This window comes from Rousettus aegyptiacus, unplaced genomic scaffold (assembly GCF_014176215.1).
Source record: "Rousettus aegyptiacus isolate mRouAeg1 unplaced genomic scaffold, mRouAeg1.p scaffold_m13_p_1, whole genome shotgun sequence".
Classification (NCBI taxonomy): Eukaryota; Metazoa; Chordata; class Mammalia; order Chiroptera; family Pteropodidae; genus Rousettus; species Rousettus aegyptiacus.
Window position 1 is genome coordinate 114,395,752 of NW_023416284.1, and position 21,654 is coordinate 114,417,405.

A 21,654-nucleotide genomic window follows, 5' to 3' on the forward strand; every position below is an offset into this window, starting at 1 on the left:
GCTTATTCTCATTCTTCTTTTTAAATAGTTTGCCATTTATTTTTACCATTTTCTTTCATTTTAAAATATTACATTTTTAAAAATTAAATTTCTCTTTCTATTGGAGGAGTAATATACATCCATTGTGCAAACTTAGGAAAATCTTAAAAGAAATAACCTATGTTTATAAAAATATGTACTTTTTAGTTTCAAAAATGAACTTCTGATCACCATGCACAGGGACAGACATAAAATGGAATAATTTAAAAAGGTAAATATTTTTACCATCTTGAAATTCAACATACATTCCCAAGTATTAACTGATTTGGACTTCAGAACAGTCCAATGAGATGGCCATATAGGTAGTATAATCTAGACAGAAGGATTATGTGATTCACATCAATCATCACATTCTTTATAGGAATTTTTTGCTAATCTCAACAAACACCCCCACTCTATGTTCCTCACCCAACACTGCTCACACAAGAAGGAATAACATGAGTTTGACTAGTCTGTGGATAGGGGTTTTATTTTGGTTTTACATATAAGGAAATTACAATATAGAGAAACTCAATCGCACAGCTAAGGAAAGAGTAATGAAATTACAGTTTTCACATTCAGATCCCTGAATTATTTATATTAACTGCTAAGTAATATAATAAATGAAAAAAAATTAGTACCTTGCCTGGAAAGTAGCAAGTGTTCATTTATTGTTAGCAATTATTATTTATTTTCCTTATTTTAAAAAGTAAATGGAACTTTGTACTAGTGTTGAAACTTCTTGGTAAGTTTGACATATCAAAATATAAAGTTATCTAAAATGTTGTTATTATTATAGATACAACATACATATTTATAAGCCTAAAGATAAGTAAAATGTTATGATGCCTGGATTTGCTTTAAAATACCCCAGAAAAAAAATACGAGTGAGAGAGGTTAGATATAACAAAAATTGGCACAGTGTAAATAATGATTACTTGGTGGTCCATTATACTCTCTCTTATATGTATGTTTGAAATTTTCCAAAATAAAAAGTTAAAGTTAAATATACATATATACCCTAGAACCACCTATGTGCATTGCCAAAGGACAGAATAAAGATATACATGTTAACAGTTGAGAATGGAAGAAAAAGAGAGACTTTATTTAAAACATTTGCATGTAAATGTTTGAAATATCTGTGATATAACTACCAGAAACCTATAAAATGTGTTGTTTCCTGAAAGGAGCACTGGGTGGCTGGGAACTTGGCATGATTGGAAGACTGTCCATTGTGCTAAATAAAATATTTAGAATCATGTGACTGTATTACCTAACCAGAAAAACAATGAAAAATAAATCGGTTCAGATAAAACTAGTGTAGAGAATTCTTTGAGTGAGTGATATGCTCATGAAAGTCTCTTTCTTCAGGTAATACAAATATTGAACCTAAATAGAAAACTTAGGTGTAAAGTCACAGATTGTACTGGCAGCTTTATCTTGATTACAGTTGTATAATACAAAAACAAAACAAAAACACTTGAACATTATTCCTCAATTATTCAATAAATATTTTGTCTTGTTTCTAGAATATATTGTAGGTATAAGCATTTAATTACTTAAATATTGTCTCTGCTCATGTATGCCTTATAACACTATGTGGGGGAAGCTTATTTAAAGAACAAAATAAAATTTATAATTATTAAATAGTAGAAATTTGTTAAAAATGAGATTCTAAGAGAAAATTATAATAAAAGGGGAAGGGCTAGTGAAGTTTTCTCTGAGGAAATTGTATTTGGTTTCATAAGAATTAGGCTAAGAAAGGGGAAATGAGTATTCAATAACTAGTGAAAGGGGCAAGCATAGAAATGCAGATTGAAAGTAAATGATGCAGAATCTTATACATCATGCTATAGATTATGTTTTTTTAAATGTAGAAGAAATGCATAAAGGAGTTTTGGAAGCCAACTGATATTGCCAGATGTGCATTAAAACTACCCTCTGAAGTGCTAAGAAGGGAATCACTACTCTGTTTATGATGTATTAAGGAAATATAATCTCAGAGATATATTAGAGTGCAGGAAGGTGAAGATAACTAGATTTGAAATATATTTGGAGGTAAAATCAGTAGGATCTAGTGATGACTTGACAGGGTTAAAAACATAGAGGTAAGTTGCTACCACGATGACTCTATTTTGTGGCTTGAACAGTTGGGTAGAAGGAGGCGGGCTGTTATCAGAAATGAGGAAGACTAGAAGAGAATCACCTTGGGAAAGGGAAGAGCTCAAGTTTTTGACATCATTGCCATCAGTTTGGGTGTTTCAGTAAAAAAAAAAAAAAGCCTATGCTTAACAGTAGAAACAATCCAACAACAAAGTGTGTTCCTACTCTTTTGTCCTTTTCTGTAGGAGCAGTAGATCTTTGTTTCATTACTGTCTCGCACATACCTCTTTCTTCATTTAGAGTTATCTGATATGAAAATGAGCTCAGTGCACAGGAGGAAAGATTCAGACTAGGAAAATTGCCTCCCATATGGCACGGTATTGAATACTGTTAAGGAAAAAATGAGGAATATTATCACCTTTATCAGAAAATGACACACAAAATGTCTCAAATTCCCAACATCAATTAACCTGTTTGTTCAATGTCATTAGCAATTATCATTTACTAAGCAATTCTCATTGTTCATTTGGAACATTTCTTTATTTAGCCTGTTAGAAGTCAATTTTGAATTGGCATGTCACTTTGCCCCAGTAGACACCATGGAAACTAAGCTAGGCAGGCTAAAAGATTATTTTTAAAATTACCTCTAAACATATATATATATATTTTTAAAAAGTATATGTGTGTGTATATGTATGTATATGTACACACACGTACAACACATGTATACATACATGTGTGTATATATACACACATATGTGTGTGTTTATGTGTGTATGTGTATATATATATGTACGTATGTATTTTTCCCCTGTTAAACTGAGACAAAATTGCTTACTTTTTTCTAAATTATTCTATAAAAATAGCTTTTTCATTTCAAATGGATTTAACACTTAAAAAAGGTCATGTAAAATTTTGTGGTAATGATTTAACATTAATATTTAGATTGGATCTAGCCTCAGGTCAATTTTTGACTATGTTTAACTTTTTAAATAAGCATTCTATCATATTCTCATACTTCTTGTTGCAGTATATCCTTAGATTTTTCTGTGCTAAAAAATTACTCAAAGAAAGAAAAGGTAGAGAAGTTCTAGTGTCACTGAGACCTGAGCTAAATGGCAGGATTTTAATGTCAGTAATTTCATTTCTCAAACCTCAAGAAGTGAACTGTCTCGAGGCTAAATTGGAAGTTTCATGCTCAGAGACAGCCCCTTTTACTCATTGCTAGACAGTTATGGTTAGATCTGAGACCATTATCTAGTAAACATGTGGTTTGATTTTATAAATGCTGGGTTTAGCTGTAAGGTTAAGCTTTTTGTAAAGAAATATTGGCATGAATTGTGAAAGGAAATTGTTTCTCAGACTTAGGAATAATGAACTATTCTGGATCAAAGCTATGCCAGCCACTTTAAGAATACTCAAATTGTTCAGTGATTTCCATGTGTTTCTAAGTATATATTTTACAAATGAAAAGTACTTTTAACCTTGGATTTGTACCTTCTGATATATATGTATTAAAAGATGGCACAATATAGAATTAAGCTAAATCTTAATTCTATATTCTCCTCCATAGACACACAAAAGATGATAGCTCTCATGTAAAATGCAACACATGATTATTTCTGGACAAAAATATCTAAGTGACATTTTTCACTTCTGGATTGAATCTGTAAATACCCATAACCTTCTCTGGAATCACCACCATGGAGAATATGTATTGAAATAAAAAAAAAAAGCGTTTATTAATCTACGTTCTTAAGTAAACATATAGAATGAAGGATACATTACTTTTCTTTGCTAGCCACTGATATTTGGGGGTTAAATTGTTTTCCACAGCTCATTTTTACCTATCCCAAGTAATATAGTGTCCTGAGAACCTATATACATGCTTGATTTACAATATGTAAAAATATCTGAATTGCATGAATAAATGAATGTATATTTCCTCCTCAGCTGAAACTCCAAATGTCATGAACTTTGAAAATAGATATTCATATTGCAGTGTTGCCATGGATCAGAATAAGCATCTTTTTCATTCATATTCTTCATGATTTACTACACAAGGTATTTATCAATGTCAAGAATCTTGAAAGATCTGAGATGTTACCATGCTGACAAGCTAATGACAGGCTGATATAGCTTTATGGATTCTGAAAAAACATGTGAAACTCCTGGGACAGAGACAAAGGACTTCAGAAATCACAGCAGGCAGCATTTGTTTCATGTTTGCCTTGATACTACTTACTCCCCAAACTCAGCAGAGTGATTCAGACTGATGTGGTGGTTGCTGTAGAGAAACAATGAATTTGCATCTAACTTGAGGAACCCAGAGCTAACAGCTAAGAACAACTTAATCATTGAAAGTGGATGCAAGCAAATGAATGATGCTCTGCTCAACAAACAAATATATGTGTGTGTATGTGTAATATGTAGTATATTATATATTGTATATATACACACACATTCCAGTGATGATTGTTATGGAGACATCATTGAAAATGTAGCCTGGAACAAGAGCTGTTAAAATACTTCTGCAAGGAAGACATGCAGAATCACAAGAGATTCATAGAAATTATCTCCTAGTGATTGCGAAAACAAATACTTAGGGAGCTGAGATTTTCCAGGGATTGTTGGACTGTGGTTTCCCACAAGAAAATATTTTATATTGTCATTTACTCATTTGACAATTATTTATTGAGAGACTTATGGAACGAGTATAGAATTTGGCTCTTAATACGTGTTTAACTGCTCAATTTATTGCTTTCATAGATGATACTCATTAAAAGAAATTTTGAAAATTTCAAATATTCCAGGTTGAGAATAGGCAAGGATAGGCAAGACTGAAAAAGTGATAAAAAGAGCAACAAACAATATGTTTGATATAATTCAAGTCCCAGATGGCTTTAAATAAGTTGTGTTGCTTGAAAAATAACAGTTTCATGAAGAATGTGATATTATTATTTATGTTTTATTTCTAAAGATTTAATAGTTTAACTTAGGGATGGCATTAAGATAAGTCAGATAGGATCAGCAAGAGGGCTTGATCCTGCCTTTAGTTAAAACTTTGATATCTTTTTTTATATTGGATTCTTGATGTTGGCTCTATGAGATGTCAAAGAACACTAAACATATTTTGGTTGAGATTTATTTGGGTTCTGATAGAGGAGGTATTTGGTGAACATTCTACCAATATTTATTCTCTGTATCCTAAGCTTGGGCTGTATGTAGTAATTTTCATAATTGGTTTTTGTAGATGAGCCATGAAGTAAAACGTACTGGAGAATGCTTATTGTATTTAAATTTCTACTAAATAGTAAAATTTCTATGACCTCTATGTTGATATATACAATTTTTATTTTTTTTCTGCACAATAACAGTTAAGGATGCTCTCCTAAGGATGCCAAATAAGAAATTAATGTGGAAATAAAGCTAGCAGGTGGCTTAGACAAGTACTTGGCAAACATTAGAATCACAGTGGGTGCCTAGGATTTATTGGATATTTTATTATGTTCCTTTATTAAGGCATTGCCCTAAAAATTGTTTTACGTATTCAAGAAGCTTAATAACCCCCACTGTTTCTACATTGTATCAAAGTGGACATCCTCAAGATGTAAGGTGACACTTCTTTCTAATGGCAGTTGATGCCTAGGATTGGAAAGTTAATGTCAGATTTGTGCAGCCTCTCATTCTATAAGGAATAAAAAAAAAAAAAATGAAAGGACTGTGGAGAAAAATATGTCATTTGAAGTGTTCTCTGCTTTAAAGGCTACTTACTTTCCTAACAACCTTTTTCTAATCTAATCTTGTTATAGGTCAATCTATTAAATATTGGCAGAAGCAGAAAGGGAGAGCAGGATAAAGGCTGGGGCTGGGGTGATACTGTTGAAAAAACAGGGCAAAGCAAGGGCGAATATAAAAGCAGAGCATGTCTCTTATGTAACTTATAGTTTTATTTCTTTGAGTATTCTTTTATTTTTCCTTGGTAAGTCTAGCTAAACATTTGTCAATTTAATTTTTTCGAAGAACTAGCTCATAGTTTTATCATCTTTTCTACCTATTTTATTTATTTCTGCTCTCATCTTTGTTATATGTTTCCTTCTGATTACTTTGGGGCTTAGCTGCTCATCTTTTCCTAGTTCTTTGAGATTTAAAGTTATATGGTTTTTTTGAGCTCTTTCTTTTGTCTTACTGTAGGCATTTAGTGTTATAAACGTCCCTATTATAACTACTTGTACTGCATTCCATACATTTACATATGTGGTGTTCCTAATTTTGTCTGTTTCAAGATGTTTGTTGATGTCCTTTTTGATTTCTTTATTTGATTCATTGTTCAGGAATGTGCTGTTGAATTTTCACATAATTGTACCTTTTCCATTTTTTATCATGTTATTGATTTTTAGTTTCATATATTGTTGTTTAAAAAAATTGGGTACAGTTTCAGTCTTTTAAAATTTTCTAAGATTCGTTTTATGACCTATATTCTTGGAGAATATACCAAGTGTGTTTGAGAAGAGTGTGTATTCTGTTGCTATTGGATGGAATTTTTTCTATAGTATAGTTCAAGGACAATGTTTTGTAACTGACACACAAAAATAAAATAGTCATAAGAGGCTACTGTGAACAATTACACACCAACAAATTGGACAACTTAGAAGAAGTGGGTGTATTCTTAGAAACATGCAATTTATCAAGACTAAATCATAAAGAGATAAAAAATATTAACAGGCCAATAACAACTTAGGAGTTTGAAGCAATAATCAAAAACATTCAAACAAAGAAAAAAAGCCCAGGATCACAAGTGAATTGTACCAATAATTTAAAGAAAAATTAGTGTCAATCCTTTTCAAATTCTTGCAGAAAACTGAAGGGAAGGAAACACTTCCAAACTAATTTTATGAGTTCAGCATTACTCTGATACCAAAATCAGATAAGGGCACTATGATAAAATTATAGGCCAATATCTTTGAAGATTATAGATGGAAAATTTTTTAAAAAATACTGAAAAACCAAATTCAACATCACATTAGAACAATCAAACACTGTGATGAGGTGGGATTTATCCCTGGGCACAAAGATGGTTTAACATATAAATCAATAAATGTGGTGCAACATGTTAATAGAGTAAGAGATAAAAATCATATTATCTCGCTAAATGTAGATAAAACATTTGACAAAATTTAACATCCTTTGGTGAAAAAAATGTTCAATAAAGTGGTTATAGAGGAACATGTATCAACATAATAAATGGTATATGTACTGAGCCTTGGCAACATTATGCTCAATGGTAAAAGGTTTAAAGCTGTCCTTCTATAATCAGGATAAAGACAATGGTGCTCACTATCACCATTTCTATTCAACATAGTACTGCATGTCTTAGCCATGCCAATTTGGCAAGAAAAAGAAATAAAATTTATCCAAATTAGAAAGGAAGAAGTAAGATTGTCTCTGTTTTCTGATGATACTGTTTTGTATATAGAAAAACCCCGAAAACTATTAAAAAGCTGTTAGAACTAGTGAACAAATTGAATAAAGTTGCATTATACAAAATCAACATGCACAAATAAGTTGCATTTTTACATATTAATAAACTATCAGAAAAAGAAAGGAAATTCTTAGAAATAAATTTAACAAAGAAAGTGAAAGATCCATACATCAAAAACTAAGACACTAATAAAAGAACTTGAAGACACAAATAAATGGAAAGATATCACAATGTTCATGGATCAGAATAGTTAGTATTGTTAAAATGTCCGTATTGCACAAAGTCACCAATAAATTCAGTGAAATCTCTATTAAAATTCCAATAACATTTTTTTCACAGAAATAGAAAAAGAAACAGTCCTAATATTTGTATGGAACCACAAAAAGCTCTGAATAGACAAAGCAATATTGAGAAAGAACAGAGAACAAAATCATACTTCCTTATTTCAAACTCTACTACAAAGCTATATTAATCCAGTATGGTACTGGCATATAAACAAACATATTGGCCAAAGGGATGGAATAGAGAGCCCAGAAATAAATCCATATATTTATATTATATTATATTATATTATATTATATTATATTATATTTATTATATTATATTAATTATATTATATATGTATATATATACACACACATATATAACATGTTACACATATAGAATATATATTAAACTAATATTTAAGAAGGGAGTTAAGAATAATCCATGAGAAAAGGGATTATTCAATAAATGGTATGGGCTCCCTGCCCAAGGAAAAAAACTATTCAAAATTGGTTATTCACATGCAAATGAAAGTGAAATTGAAAGTCTATGGCCGTGCCATCCTGAACAAGCCTGATCACATTAGATCTCGGAAGCTAAGCAGGGTCGGGCATGGTTAGTACTTGGATGGAAGACCAGGTGCTGTAGGCATAAAAAATAAAAGATAAGGGATTATAAACTGACAAGGTCCTTGCAATCTATGAAGTCAACCAAGGGTTACAATGCAAAAAAAAAAAAAAAAAAAAAGAAATTGAAACTTACTTTATACTATGAATGATTCTGCACCCTGTTCCAATCACTTTTGTGTGGATTTTTTTCCCCGCACCATCAAGTGATTCTTTGACATCAACTGAGTAACTGAGTGTCCTACAATTCAACATAATTCTGCCACTACCTACTTAGAGATAATATCAGATTCCACAAATTAAGTGTTCAGGCCCACAAGACTGCCCCTGATTTAAATGCAAGTCACAAGTCCAGGTTGTTACCTGTACTGGCTATAAATCAGAGATTTCCAGGATAACCTGCATTGGTTTGATTAGTTTGGTAGAGTGGCTTACAGAATTAAGGAAACCAGTTTACTCACTAATTATCACTTTATTACAAAGAATATTAAAGCATATGAATCAACAATAGCCAGATAAAGAGATACCTAGGGTTGTTCCAAAACAAAGGAGCTTCTCTTCTCATAGAGTTTAGGGCCTGACATGATGGCATATTGAAACATTATGGTTCACCAACCTGGAAGTTGTCTAAACTCTATCTTTTTGGGGGGTTATGTAGGCTTCATTACATAGACAATATTTATTAAATCTTTGGCCATTGGTAATTTATTTAAATGCCAACCCTTACCTCTTTTGAAATCAGAGAGTGAGGCTGAAAGTTCCAACCCTCTATCTACAGTTTTCCTCTGTTCTCCATCTAGCTCTCAGATCGTTAGTGAACTTCCAAAAGTTACTCCATTAACACAAACTCATTTGTGGTTTAAACGGTCTTGTTATGAATAACAAGACATCTATTTCACTTTTTTGATTCTGAAGTGATTTCAGTAACTGAGGAAAAGAGACCAAATATTATAACAAGATATTCTCATTTATCTTATCACTTAGGACATTCTAAGGGTTTAGGGAGCTGTGAGCTAGGAACCATATATGACTAAAACATTTATTTGCTATAGATTACAATATTACAGCACTCACGAAAATAAAGTGGATTTATGACTTAAATATAATACCTGGAACTCCAAAACTCCTGGAAGAAAACAGGGAAAAAGCTCCTTGACATTTGTCTTGGCAAGGATTTTTTAAATATGACACCAAAAGCACGAGTAACAAAAGAGAAAATCAACAAATGGGATTATATCAAGCTAAAAAGTTTCTATATGACAAAGGAATCAAACTGAAACACAGTCAACAGAATAGGATAAAATATTTGCAAGCCATATATCTGATAAGGGGTTAATTTCCAAAATATATAAAAGACTCATGCAACTCAATGGCAAAAAATATATATCATTTTGCTTAAAAATGGGCAAAGGACCTGAATAGACATTTCTCCAAAGAAGATGTACAAAAAAGAAATACATGGAAAGGTGCTCAATGCCACTAATCATTAGGGAAATGCAAATTTAAACTATAATGAAGTATACAGGTATATAATGTAATTTTAAATGTCAAAATTTATTTTTTTAAATAAAATCACAATGAGATATCATCTCACATCTGTAAAAATAAGTTTAGTCAAAAACAAAAGAAATAAGAAATGATGATTAAGATGTGGAGAAAAGGAAACTTTTGTGTATTGTTGTTAAGAATATAATTGGTAAAGCCACTATGGAAAACAGTATACTGGTTCCTCAAAAAATTAAAAATATCACTACCATATGATCCAGCAATCTCGCCTCTGGATATATATCCAAAATAAATTAAATCAGGATTTTGAAGAGATATCTACATCCCTATGGCCATTACAACATTAATTGACAGTACCCAAAACATGGAAACACCTAAGTGATATTCATTGACAGTTCAACAGATAAAGAAAATACCATATATACAAATATTACTCAGCCATTAAAAAGAGGAAAATCTAGCCATTTACGACAACATGAGTGGAACTTGAGCACACTATACTATGTGAAATAAGCTGGATATAGAAAGACAAATACAGCCACGCACAGTATATTGAAATTTCAGTCAATGACAGATTGCATATATGATGGTGCTTTCATAAGATTATAATGGATTGTAAGCAAAAATTTGTTTGCAATATTGAAAGAAAATGTGGGACCCAATATTGAATTTACTGCTAGCTCTGAGTGGTTTAAATAGATGAGGAGGCTCAGCATGCACCATGAGCCTGAGGGAAGCTGGGGCCCAGAGTTGACATGGTAGCAAGAGGAGTGGGCTTAGGGGAACAGACCCAGGAGTCTGCCCCTGCACACATGTGCAAGTCCATACACGCCATTCGTGCACACAAACTCACTTCGATCTCTCCATTCCTCTTTGACTTTTTTCTCCCAGTCCTCTCCCTCTCCCTTTCCTTCTTTCTATCTCTATTTCTCATTTTACCCCCTCTCCCTTTTATTACTTCTTATCTAAAGCTTTATCTCTCTGGATCTCTTTCAATCTCTGCTCTCTCTTCCTCTTCATTTCCTTCTCTTTTCCCATTCCTCCCTCCAACAGGTCTACTTTCCCTCCCATGGCCCCTATCTCCACAGCCCTCCTCCCTCTGCTCTCCATTACAGGTGTACCCCCCCACACACTTTATTTTTTATACCGTTATTTTACTGTAAATTTCGTATGTTTAGATGTCTTTATATACACAGATACTTACTATTGTGTTACAGTTGTCATCTGTATATAGTACAGTAACATGCTATACAGATTTGTAACATAGGAACAGTAGGCTATACCTTATAGCCTACGTGTATAGAAGGCTATACCATCTAAGTTTGTGTAGGTACACCCTATGATGTTCACCCAATGACAGAATTGCTTAACACATTTCTCAAGATGTATCTCTGTCATTAAGTAGCAAATAACTATACCGTATGATCTCATTTATATGTGGAATCTAAAAAATTTGAACTCTTATAAGCACAGAGTATAATGGTAGTTGCCAGCAGCCAGGACATAGGCGAGATGAGATGTTGTTAAAATAGTACAAACTTCCGGTTATGTGAGGAATAAGTTCCAGGCATCTAATGTACAGCATGATAACAAAATTAACAATACTGTGTTTTATACTTCAAAGTTGTTATGAGAATAGATTTTAAGTATTCTCACCATAACAACAAAATGGTAATCACATGACATGAACAATGTGTTAATTAACCCTGTTGTATTAAACATGTGGCAATATGTACATGTGTCAAATCATCACATTATATACCTGAAACTTACACAATGTTATATAGTAATTATATCTCAATGGAGATGGAGTAAAAAAAGATGAAAATAAAAAAGAGATTGCAGACTACTAATTCACATATCAACTTGGAGCATTCCAACATGGAAAACACACAAATTGGAGATTCAACTCAGCTGGGCAAACAATTTTCAAGGCTATTGCAGAGTAGCTGCAGCTATGGTAAATCAAAAACTTTAAAAAAAATTTCAATAATTCAGTGCATGTTCACTTAGAGAATCATTCATTCAGGAAATTTTGGGGGGACAAATTTGCTTTGAGTAAATTGGTCATTTGGGTAATTGTATTTAAATGAAACACAATTTGGTGATTTTCTGTTAATTGGCCAGAACTAGAATAAAATCAGGGTGCTGTTTAGTAAAGATTTAACTTTGGTGGCCTCTATACAGTGTCCAGTTGGTTATGTTTATGGAGGAAGAATATAAAAAGTAAAGATTGCTACCATGTATGAGTCGAGAATAAAACAAATAAATGTTAAAGAAATTATTATAACAGCTATTATTTTCTTTCAAAATCAGCCTAAGTTAGAAAAGAATAGCTAAGAGTAGGACTGGAGATATCAGTAGATTATCTAAGCAATCCATAAAGAAAAATTCTATGCAATAAGTATATTTTAAAATCTACGGGAAGATGAAAATAAGAAATACATAGAGTTGTTTAAATTATAGAGCTAAAGGTTTTATTTCTATGTTTCTTTGAATGAGAAAAAAGTAAATTATTTTCATATTTATCTTTGTATATCAGATTAATTCTGAGTCAGATTAAGCTAAAATGTATACTGGAAACATCCAGAGTTGAATTCTTATATACTTATACACATTATTATTTTTTTTATTATTATTTTAGTGCTGGCAATATTTTATGTTTCTACTTATTCTTTTATTTCTCTGGATATACTGTGATTTTATTTTTAGCTATGCTTAATTTTGTTTCTATATTAGTGTGTGTTTATATTTTTGAACTATGATTTAGTATGGGATTGATAATCAAAATTTTTCTAGTATCGAATGAAAACATATTGAGATATTGTTTGTATATTTTGTTATGTTTGCTTTGTTTTTTAACATGAAAATATTCAAATAACATATACATTGATCATATAGCTTTATTAATGCAAAAACTGAGATTATCAAAAGATATATACAAGATAAATAACACTGACAGTGTCAATTCAAACAATAATTAACATCTGTCTCTTATTTTGCCTTTTGTAATTGTAGTATTTATACTAATTTCTTTTAGTTTTTAGTAAGAATTTTTTGGTCAGCTTCATCCTTACCTTTTAATCAGTGATTCCCGTATGATTTTAAGGTGTTATTTTGACTTCACATTATTGTCTCAGTGAAGTATTCAAGGAACGTGAATACTCTTTCTAAAATAGTGTGCTATTAATATCTTTCCTCATTTTTCTTTCCAGGGTTAATATTTAACATAAACTTTATTAAAGTAAGGATTTTATTAGTCTCAAAACCCCAGCAAACAACATTTTCTATGGGTATGATATTTAAACAACCAGTGTTAAAACGTTCATTTATTTATTCTTCCATATAATCTTTGCCTTCTCTATGTATTTTGTTATCTTTATTCCTTTACAACAAGGTGCCATAATGAAGAAGATAAGAAAATCTATGAATCATGTGTGGACTTCAAAGGGTGAACTAATCTCTAAAATTGTACACATATTTTTGTGCATGTTGTATATGCTAAGAACACTTTTCCTTGAGCAGGGAGCCCATAGCTTTTACTAGTTTTCTGGGAGTATATGATTAAAAAAAAAAAAAAAAAAAAAAAGACAGTTTAAAAAGCCCACAGATGTAAAATTATTTCAAAAATATTTAAGTTCTATACCATTTTGGCTTATAAACTATAATATCTATAATTTGGTTGAAAGTGGGCTTTTAAGTTTTTTTTAATTTTTGCATGGTTTCCTATTTTTACTTTTTTTCTCCTTCCCTTCCTTCCCTCCTTCCCTTCTTTCTTTCTTTTCTGTCATAGTACATGCAAATATTCTTAAGCCAATAAACTACTACTAGTCATGTTTACATTCAAATGAATATGATCCATGGCTAAATTTCTAATGGTATTGTCTTAAATCAGTTTGTCTTTCACACACACACACACACACACACACACACACACACACACACACACATTTAGGACTTTGTAGATGCGTTAGTAGATTATTGATGTAAATGTATGGCAAAAAAATACAAAAATGTAATAATCGTTATTTTGGACAAATTATGGCACAAAAATAGCAGTTTATCTACATATGTTTATATAAGGACCAATCTCTGTCAATCAGGCACATATTACCAAAGACTCACCTTTTACTTAGTTAACAATAAGACTGACAAACTATAAGAAACTACTGGGCCAGGTCTGTTCAATTGTACAGAACAGAGGACCTCTCTGTGAGCACTGGATTCAGAGTAGGTGTCTATCTTTCATGTAGAATGTCAACCATACCAAAAAATTCAAGCAAAAAAAAGAGTAACATAAACACTCCAAGTCCAAAGTATTTTAAGCTTTAAAAGTCTTTTTGAGAGAAAACCTGTCAGAAGCAGGAGACAAAATAGCATGCTCGTTATCTGTAATGTTCAATAGTAGTTCAAATGAACTATTATAGGGCAGACAAAAATATATAAATAATGAACATATTCATTCAAATTCTCACTGTGCTTGGTAGTATAAAATTAATAAAATGCTATTCTCTGTGAACTTCTCCACCTCAAGTTCAGTCTGTGAATACGAAGACATTATTAAGCTTATAAGGGAAATCCATATTGGAAGGGGTTATTTTGAAATGCTAACATTGTTTATTTCTTATACTATGTTCTAGATGTTATTTTTTAACTGTTAGATATGACATTTTGTTAGAGTTATGAAACAGGAGAAGAGTAGTCATTTGTTCACTTTTGATTTGCATATCTCCACTGGGACAATGGAAAGAGGCATTAAAGAATTCTAGAGGCAACTCGGGGAAAGAATGCTCTGAAAGTGAATGTAACCCTGTATTTCGATGCGCATTCTCCTTATTTTAGGATGATTATATAGCCTTTTCCAACTTTCATTTATTTAAGAATTTATATCACCTCAGGATTGTGTTAATGTGATATATTAAACAAAACAGCAAGTTAAAAATAGAACTACATTGGAAATCAACAAATATTAAAATTTATTCTAGGTAGAAAAAATTTCTATTTTATTATATTTCTAGGTGATCAATATCAAAGCTATTGAATTATAAGATGTTATGTAATTTAAATTTTTATTTCTGAAATTTTGAAAGGAGAAAGAAAATGCATTTGAAGATTTTGAAAGGAGATAAAATTACTGATATTATTTGGCTAAAGATGTTTTATAAATAATTTTATGTATTAACCTTAATTAATATAATAAAGAGTGGAAATTATATATTTATGATAGATTTTAAAAATTAATTATAGCTTTGTTTTAAAATTATTACAAATGATAGTAGCAGAAATAAGCTAATATAGAGTATTATAAAATGTTTGTTCAAAAATAGCAGTGAATTATAATCAATTCTTATTGCCAAATGTATAGTATCAGAAACAAAATGATATAAAATTATATAAAATATATTAAAAGAATAGTAATTATCATAATTCAAAAAATGAAATAAATATTTATGAGTCCATACTGATACAAATAATGATTGAACGTATAAATAGGTGGTGGAGAAAAGACAATTCTTACAGAAAAATTCCAGTAAATGAATATATAAGTCAGGCGAGAAATAGAAAGATCAACATTATAAAACTAATGTTGTAATAATAAGCAGGACCCACTGATGAGTGCTAACATTAGTGGGTGAAACTTTAATGATAATTTGTTGGAATTTGTTGCATGACCTAAAGTACCCCCCCCCAAAAAAATATTTATTACTGTCATGGTTTTAACATATGTCTAACATATGTTTAACAAATAGGGTGCAGAAAGGGGAAAGTAGTAAATTTACACTCCAGGAGCCTGGTGAACACTATCTTAATCAAGTGATCAAGATGAACATTACCTGTGATGAGACACATTGGTATCACGTATCCCCAGGTGTGATGTCAAAAGAAAGGCCATCGCCTTACTGATATTTTTTTCCCAAATCAATAATTTCAGTGTAATCATGAAAAGCATCAAAGAAACACAATTGGAGAATCATTCTAAAAAATACCTGATCAGTATTCTTCAGAAGTCTTCTGGTCATGAAATGCAAAAGACTAACTTTCACAGATTGAATAAAACTAAAAAGACATGACAATTAAATGCAATATGAGATCCTGGATTGGATCCTAGAAATCAATTATACAAAATATGTAATTTCTGAAGATTTATTATATAGCATAGTGTCTATAGCTAATAATACCCTATTATATACTTAAAATTTGCTAAGAGGGTAGATATTATGATAAGTATTCTACCATAAACAAAATAATAATGACAAAAATAAAATAAATGTGGTGGGAGGAAACTTTGGGAGGTGATAGATATGTCTACGGACTTGATAGTAGTAATTGTTTCGTAGATGTATATTATTCCCAAACTCATTGAATTGTATGCATTGAATATATACAGCTTTTTCCATGTCAATAATACATAAATAAAGTGATTCCTAAGAAAAAAAAAATGGGGAAATCTGAATAAAGCATGTAGTTTAGTTGATAGTATTATCCCAATGTTAATTTCTTTGTGTTGTTTATTACACTTTGGTTATGTAAGATTTTAACATTATAGGGATAATCGAGTGAAGGACATTTTGAAACTGTCTGTGAAACTGAAGAATATTTGAAACTCTCTGTGCTACCTTTGCTAATCTTCTGTAAGTTAACACTATTTTTTTTTTAAGTAGAATTATTGCTGTATTAAGTGTGAAGTAACTTCTGTAGTTTCACTAATACTCTTACCTTACCTCTTATCTGGGAAAGACATCCTTGAAATGAGTCCCTATATCCCATATGTTTTTTTCTCCATCATAGTGCTTATAATTCATTATTATATATCTTCTTCAAGTTGATATGCGGTGTCTTAGACAATTCCTGATTCATGAAGTAACTCAAATATTTATATAATACATGTATAAATCCATATATATATAAATATCTGAAATCAACTTTTAAGTATTTAAAAAGAGCTCATATTAGTCTTATCACATTCTATGATGCACTTAATATCAAATTTGTTTTATTTGGTTTTGGTGAATGAAAGAACTATATCAAAATCTAAATGACTTTATTAAATTACTAAATTAACTCAAATTAATTTCTCATACAGTATTTTATATACAAAACAATTTGAAAAAGTTTTTCTCTGTAATTTAGTAAAGTAAGAATCTCAAACAATTTTCTTGGGGATGTATAATATGACATATATTACAAATTTTACATCTGAAACTTGTTACTGTTTCAATAGCATGATAAACTTTTATACATGCATTTTTTTTCAATTCTAGGAGAACTAATTAAAGTATTTCAATATAAATCCCTAATCCTCTAGGTACCTCTAATAACTCATTATATTGTAACATAGAAATAATGCAATCATTTTAATTATTTCTAAACCTACGGAGTACTATCACAATTATTTTTAAATGAGCCACATAACAGTGTTCCAGTCATCCTGAGAGATGGAGGGACTTAGTTTGAGTGAATGAAGCTGTTTAACAGTGGACTCATTTTTGCCTCACAGGGAATCTCAGGAAGTAGATACAGAAATTACTCCTAGAATCCAGTAGTATTCATTTTTTAAAAAAGTAATTATACCAAAAGACTAAAGTTTTATTTTACAAATACTAAAAACCAAACTTCAATATTATCTATACTCTTTGGATACTTAATTTCTATGTTTTTAAGTACAAAGAATTTCTCCATCATTTATTCTGGATTTTTTTTTTTTTTTTTATGTTCAGAAACTATACCCTCTTCAAGTAGTAAGTTATATTTTTAAAATATGGTGTATTTCTATTTATGGTATATATTTTATTTATTTATAATAGAAATATTACTTTTGAATTTTATCTCAAACAGTCATATTGCCTTATAAAGACCTCAGGATATTATCTTTCAAGATTTTAACTGCATCCATGTGTAAGTAGTCCACACTACCTCAAGATGAAAATTTTGCAGGTTTTTATTTTTAGTAGGTGGTAGATAGAGTGAAATGATTGAGATTTTAATAAATCTCTAGAGCATGTGTGGTTTTTAAAAAGTTTATCCAGCTACAAAATGTAAATAATTAAGTTTGTGAAAAGAAAACATTTCAATTTAACTTATAGAGAATATAGAGATTTATTAGAAGGAAAGCAACACTAATTTTCCAGTACTTATTCAACTTACTATAAGACATGATGATTATGATACTAATACTGGTCTTTAAGAAGACAAAATAATAATGTGTATTGTGTATAACATTCCATATGAACAATAATTTTCCTAGGAAATTGATAGGACTATTGATATAGTGATTATTAGAAACAGAAGAGCCTTATTAGCTTTTCAAATTATTATAGGCTTTATGGCATTACTGATTTTGCTAATTGGAGCAAATTCAAGATGAGATTGTTAAAAAATGATTCTTGATGAGATATACAAATCTGAATTCTGGAATTTGTTGTTAAGGCTGCAGAAATTAGTCTGGAATCGCTTATATCATTAATGGCAGGTATTCATTCAATTATATATATATTAATGCTGGGAAAAGTTATCTATATGACAAAGATTATAAAAACAGGATAGGGATAGTGCCAAGAACTTAAACATTTTTATTAATAGAGGTTTCTTACTATGTTTAGGAGTTTACTTTCTTCTTAATGGAAGAAAATATTAATTAAGTATCTATTTTGTATGAGGAACTGATAAGGGCCTTTGCATATTTTATTGATAGGTTAGGAAAGAGATTTTAGTTTGAAATACTCATGGCCTAGTGAAAGCTATAATGTTAACACTGACCCATCCAGGGTTAGCTAACCTGATATTTTCTCAAAATATCAAGATTTTTTTGTACTTTTAGAAACAGGTTCCTGGTCATATGTTCTTTAAAAAATATACCTAGTGAATTTTCCAGATCCTGTGATCATTGACTTTAACTCTCTATTCCCTTAACAAGATTCCTAGAATATTATTTTCTGCTTATATGTTCATAGAATGAAGAAACTTAAAAAAAAAAAAAAGAGCGTATAACATTAAAGCATAAGAATACTAATAAAACAAACTTTAATAAAAAATGGTGAAGAATCCCTCCATGGAGAAGGCCAAAGTAGAGGCTGTTTGCTAGAAAGCAAAGATTTTTTTTTTCAAAAATGATTGGGTAGTAAAACACTTGTTTAAGAGCAAGATTGTAACTTCTAATACATCATTGCTTTATCACACATGATGATCAATTTCTCTGCCACAACAGTCTTCTATAATTTTGCTTTCGGCTTCCCTTCTCAGTAACAAAGCCTAGTAGAAATGCAGAGGAGAGGAGAATAAGTTCCTCATTTGATTACAATGTGATGAGTCAGCATAATTCAATGGAAAAAGCACAAGCTTTGGAATCAGATATACCTGTCTCTGAATCCTAACTCCAGTCATTCCCTTAAACAGGATTCTTAATTGTGAGTATTAAGATGATATTACAAACCCTTCTAACCATGAAGTCACGTGTATATACACTGAGGACATATTTATGGAAAGAACACTGGAGTATTTCAAATAAATAGAAAAGGTCGATCAGTAAAGAATCAAGAAGTAAAGAAAAAAGGCAGATGTAACTTGTGAACCTTCATTCATCCACCTAACTTTGATCTAATTTAGGTCTTATTCTTTCCAGTGTCTCACAAATTGTTGAAAAAGAGAACATAATTGATTCTACTTGTATTTACACCTACTTATTCATCTGTAATTAGGGTGTAATGCATAAATGGCTTCTAGCATTATAGCAAAGGGGATTCTTTTACAAAGTTGTACATACTCCAAGCAAGTCTTCTAAAAGAATATTAGCTGCTTAGCAATGTACTTTTGGCTGGTATGTACGTCCTCTTGATGACAAAAACCCTTCTTCCATGTGAATAAGTCTGGGTTAGGAGTATGAAAGTGGTCTTAGTCTTCTCAGATATCCCAGCTCCTAACCCCACAGACATGTGATTAAGGTACTCTAGACCATCCTTCATTGACTTGGATCAGGCCTGAAGAACTGCCAAAATGTACAGATCTTGAGGAAATAAATAATATTCGTGATTTAATTTGCTTAGAGTTATAACATTTTGTTATGTAGCTTAAGTTGACTGATTCAGAAATTGAAATTGGAGTGCTGCATAACAAAAAAATAATTCCAAAACATTTGAAAAGGGTAGTTGGCAGAAGCTTGAAAAGCAACGGGGAGACATAAAAAGGTTGAAAAATGGTGCCAAGTATGTCAGTTGATGCTGGAAAATTAGGAAACTGCTTTATCAGGCTAAAAAGACAGTGTCTCATAATATATAATTGTGAAACAATTAGAAAATTTTCCCTTTTGGTAGCATGGAAGATGGAAGAAACATATCCAATGGACTAGGAGTCCATTGTTTCTAGGAGTAATGTTGAAATTTCTAATTGTCTGCTGTTTGATGTACTTTATAAGGTATAGAAAGAGACAGCTGAACTAAAGAATACAGTTAGCAAGCTAACATTATAGGAAATATAGAAGAACCAGGGCTTGCCTGCTTGGAGTGTAAAATTCTTTCATATCTTTATTCTTTGAAAACAAAATATTTTTAAGTGAGGACTCAAGATAAAGATCAAATCAAAAGGAGTGGCTCTAGGTCCTTTTTAAAATCCCTTTGAAAGATATAAAGAGAATTGCCCCATAGCAATTTGGCATATAGATGGATATATACAATATATTATATATTAATATGATATAAATTAACATAATACATGTGTATATGTACAAATATAAATTATTTGGAAGAAAGAAATAAATATGGTAAACAAGATAGATGAGAGTTATAAAATTTCTCATTTTAAAAAGAAGAAAAATAAAATGGAAAAGGATGATGATTAAATCTTAGGGTAATTCTAGAGCAAGTTATTAATTATAGGCTATATACTCCAGTTATTTTTTGCTGCATAACAAATTATCCTAATGCTTAGAACTTTAAAGCAACTTTCAAGTAGTTCATTATTTTGTAAGACAGATTTAGGGAAGGGTTGACTAAAAGTTCTCACTTGAGTCTCTCACACAATGAATATGAGATGTTGGCTATGATAAAAGCTCAACAAGTTTGGACTTTCGAGATGGCAGTAATGCTTGTGGTTTATAATGACTTTCAGGTTAGAGTTCAGGTTGAATTGTCTACTGAAGCACCTACATCTGGCTTGTACAGAATGGCAGTTTCAGGGTCATCAGACATTGCATGAAGATTCAATATTTCAAAATACAGTGTTCCAAAAGCACTATGAAAAGTTTAATGACTTTTTTTTTTCTCTTTGAGGTGAGTGGGTCATATATATCTTTTATTTTATATTTTATTTTTTTAAATGCCTACAGTACCTTGTCTTCCTAGGTGGTCTCCCATCCAAGTACTAATGAGGCCCAACCCTGCTTAGCTTCTGAGATCAGACAAGATCAGACATGCTCAGAGTAGCATGGCCATAGAGAATGACTTTTAATGTCCTGTTCTTTGTATAAGTTACTTCAGCTGTGAGTTCTTATGATATGGGTTGCTATCATGATCAAGTTAAAAAAAAAAAAAAAGATCTGGGTTTAGGTGTACTATTCTTATCTATTCCATGGAAGCAATTAACCATATATGTGTGGATCTATTCACAGTTGTGTTGGTATTCTAAGTCTTCTGCATGTCTGTGTGAATATTTGAATCAGCTTCT

General features: G+C 30.9%; 1 pseudogene; it reads right to left on the reverse strand.

The window, feature by feature from the left end:
* Positions 1 to 21,307: 21,307 nt before the first annotated feature.
* On the reverse strand, positions 21,308 to 21,426 carry LOC118605148 (annotated as a pseudogene).
* Between the last annotated feature and the right edge of the window lie 228 nt (positions 21,427 to 21,654).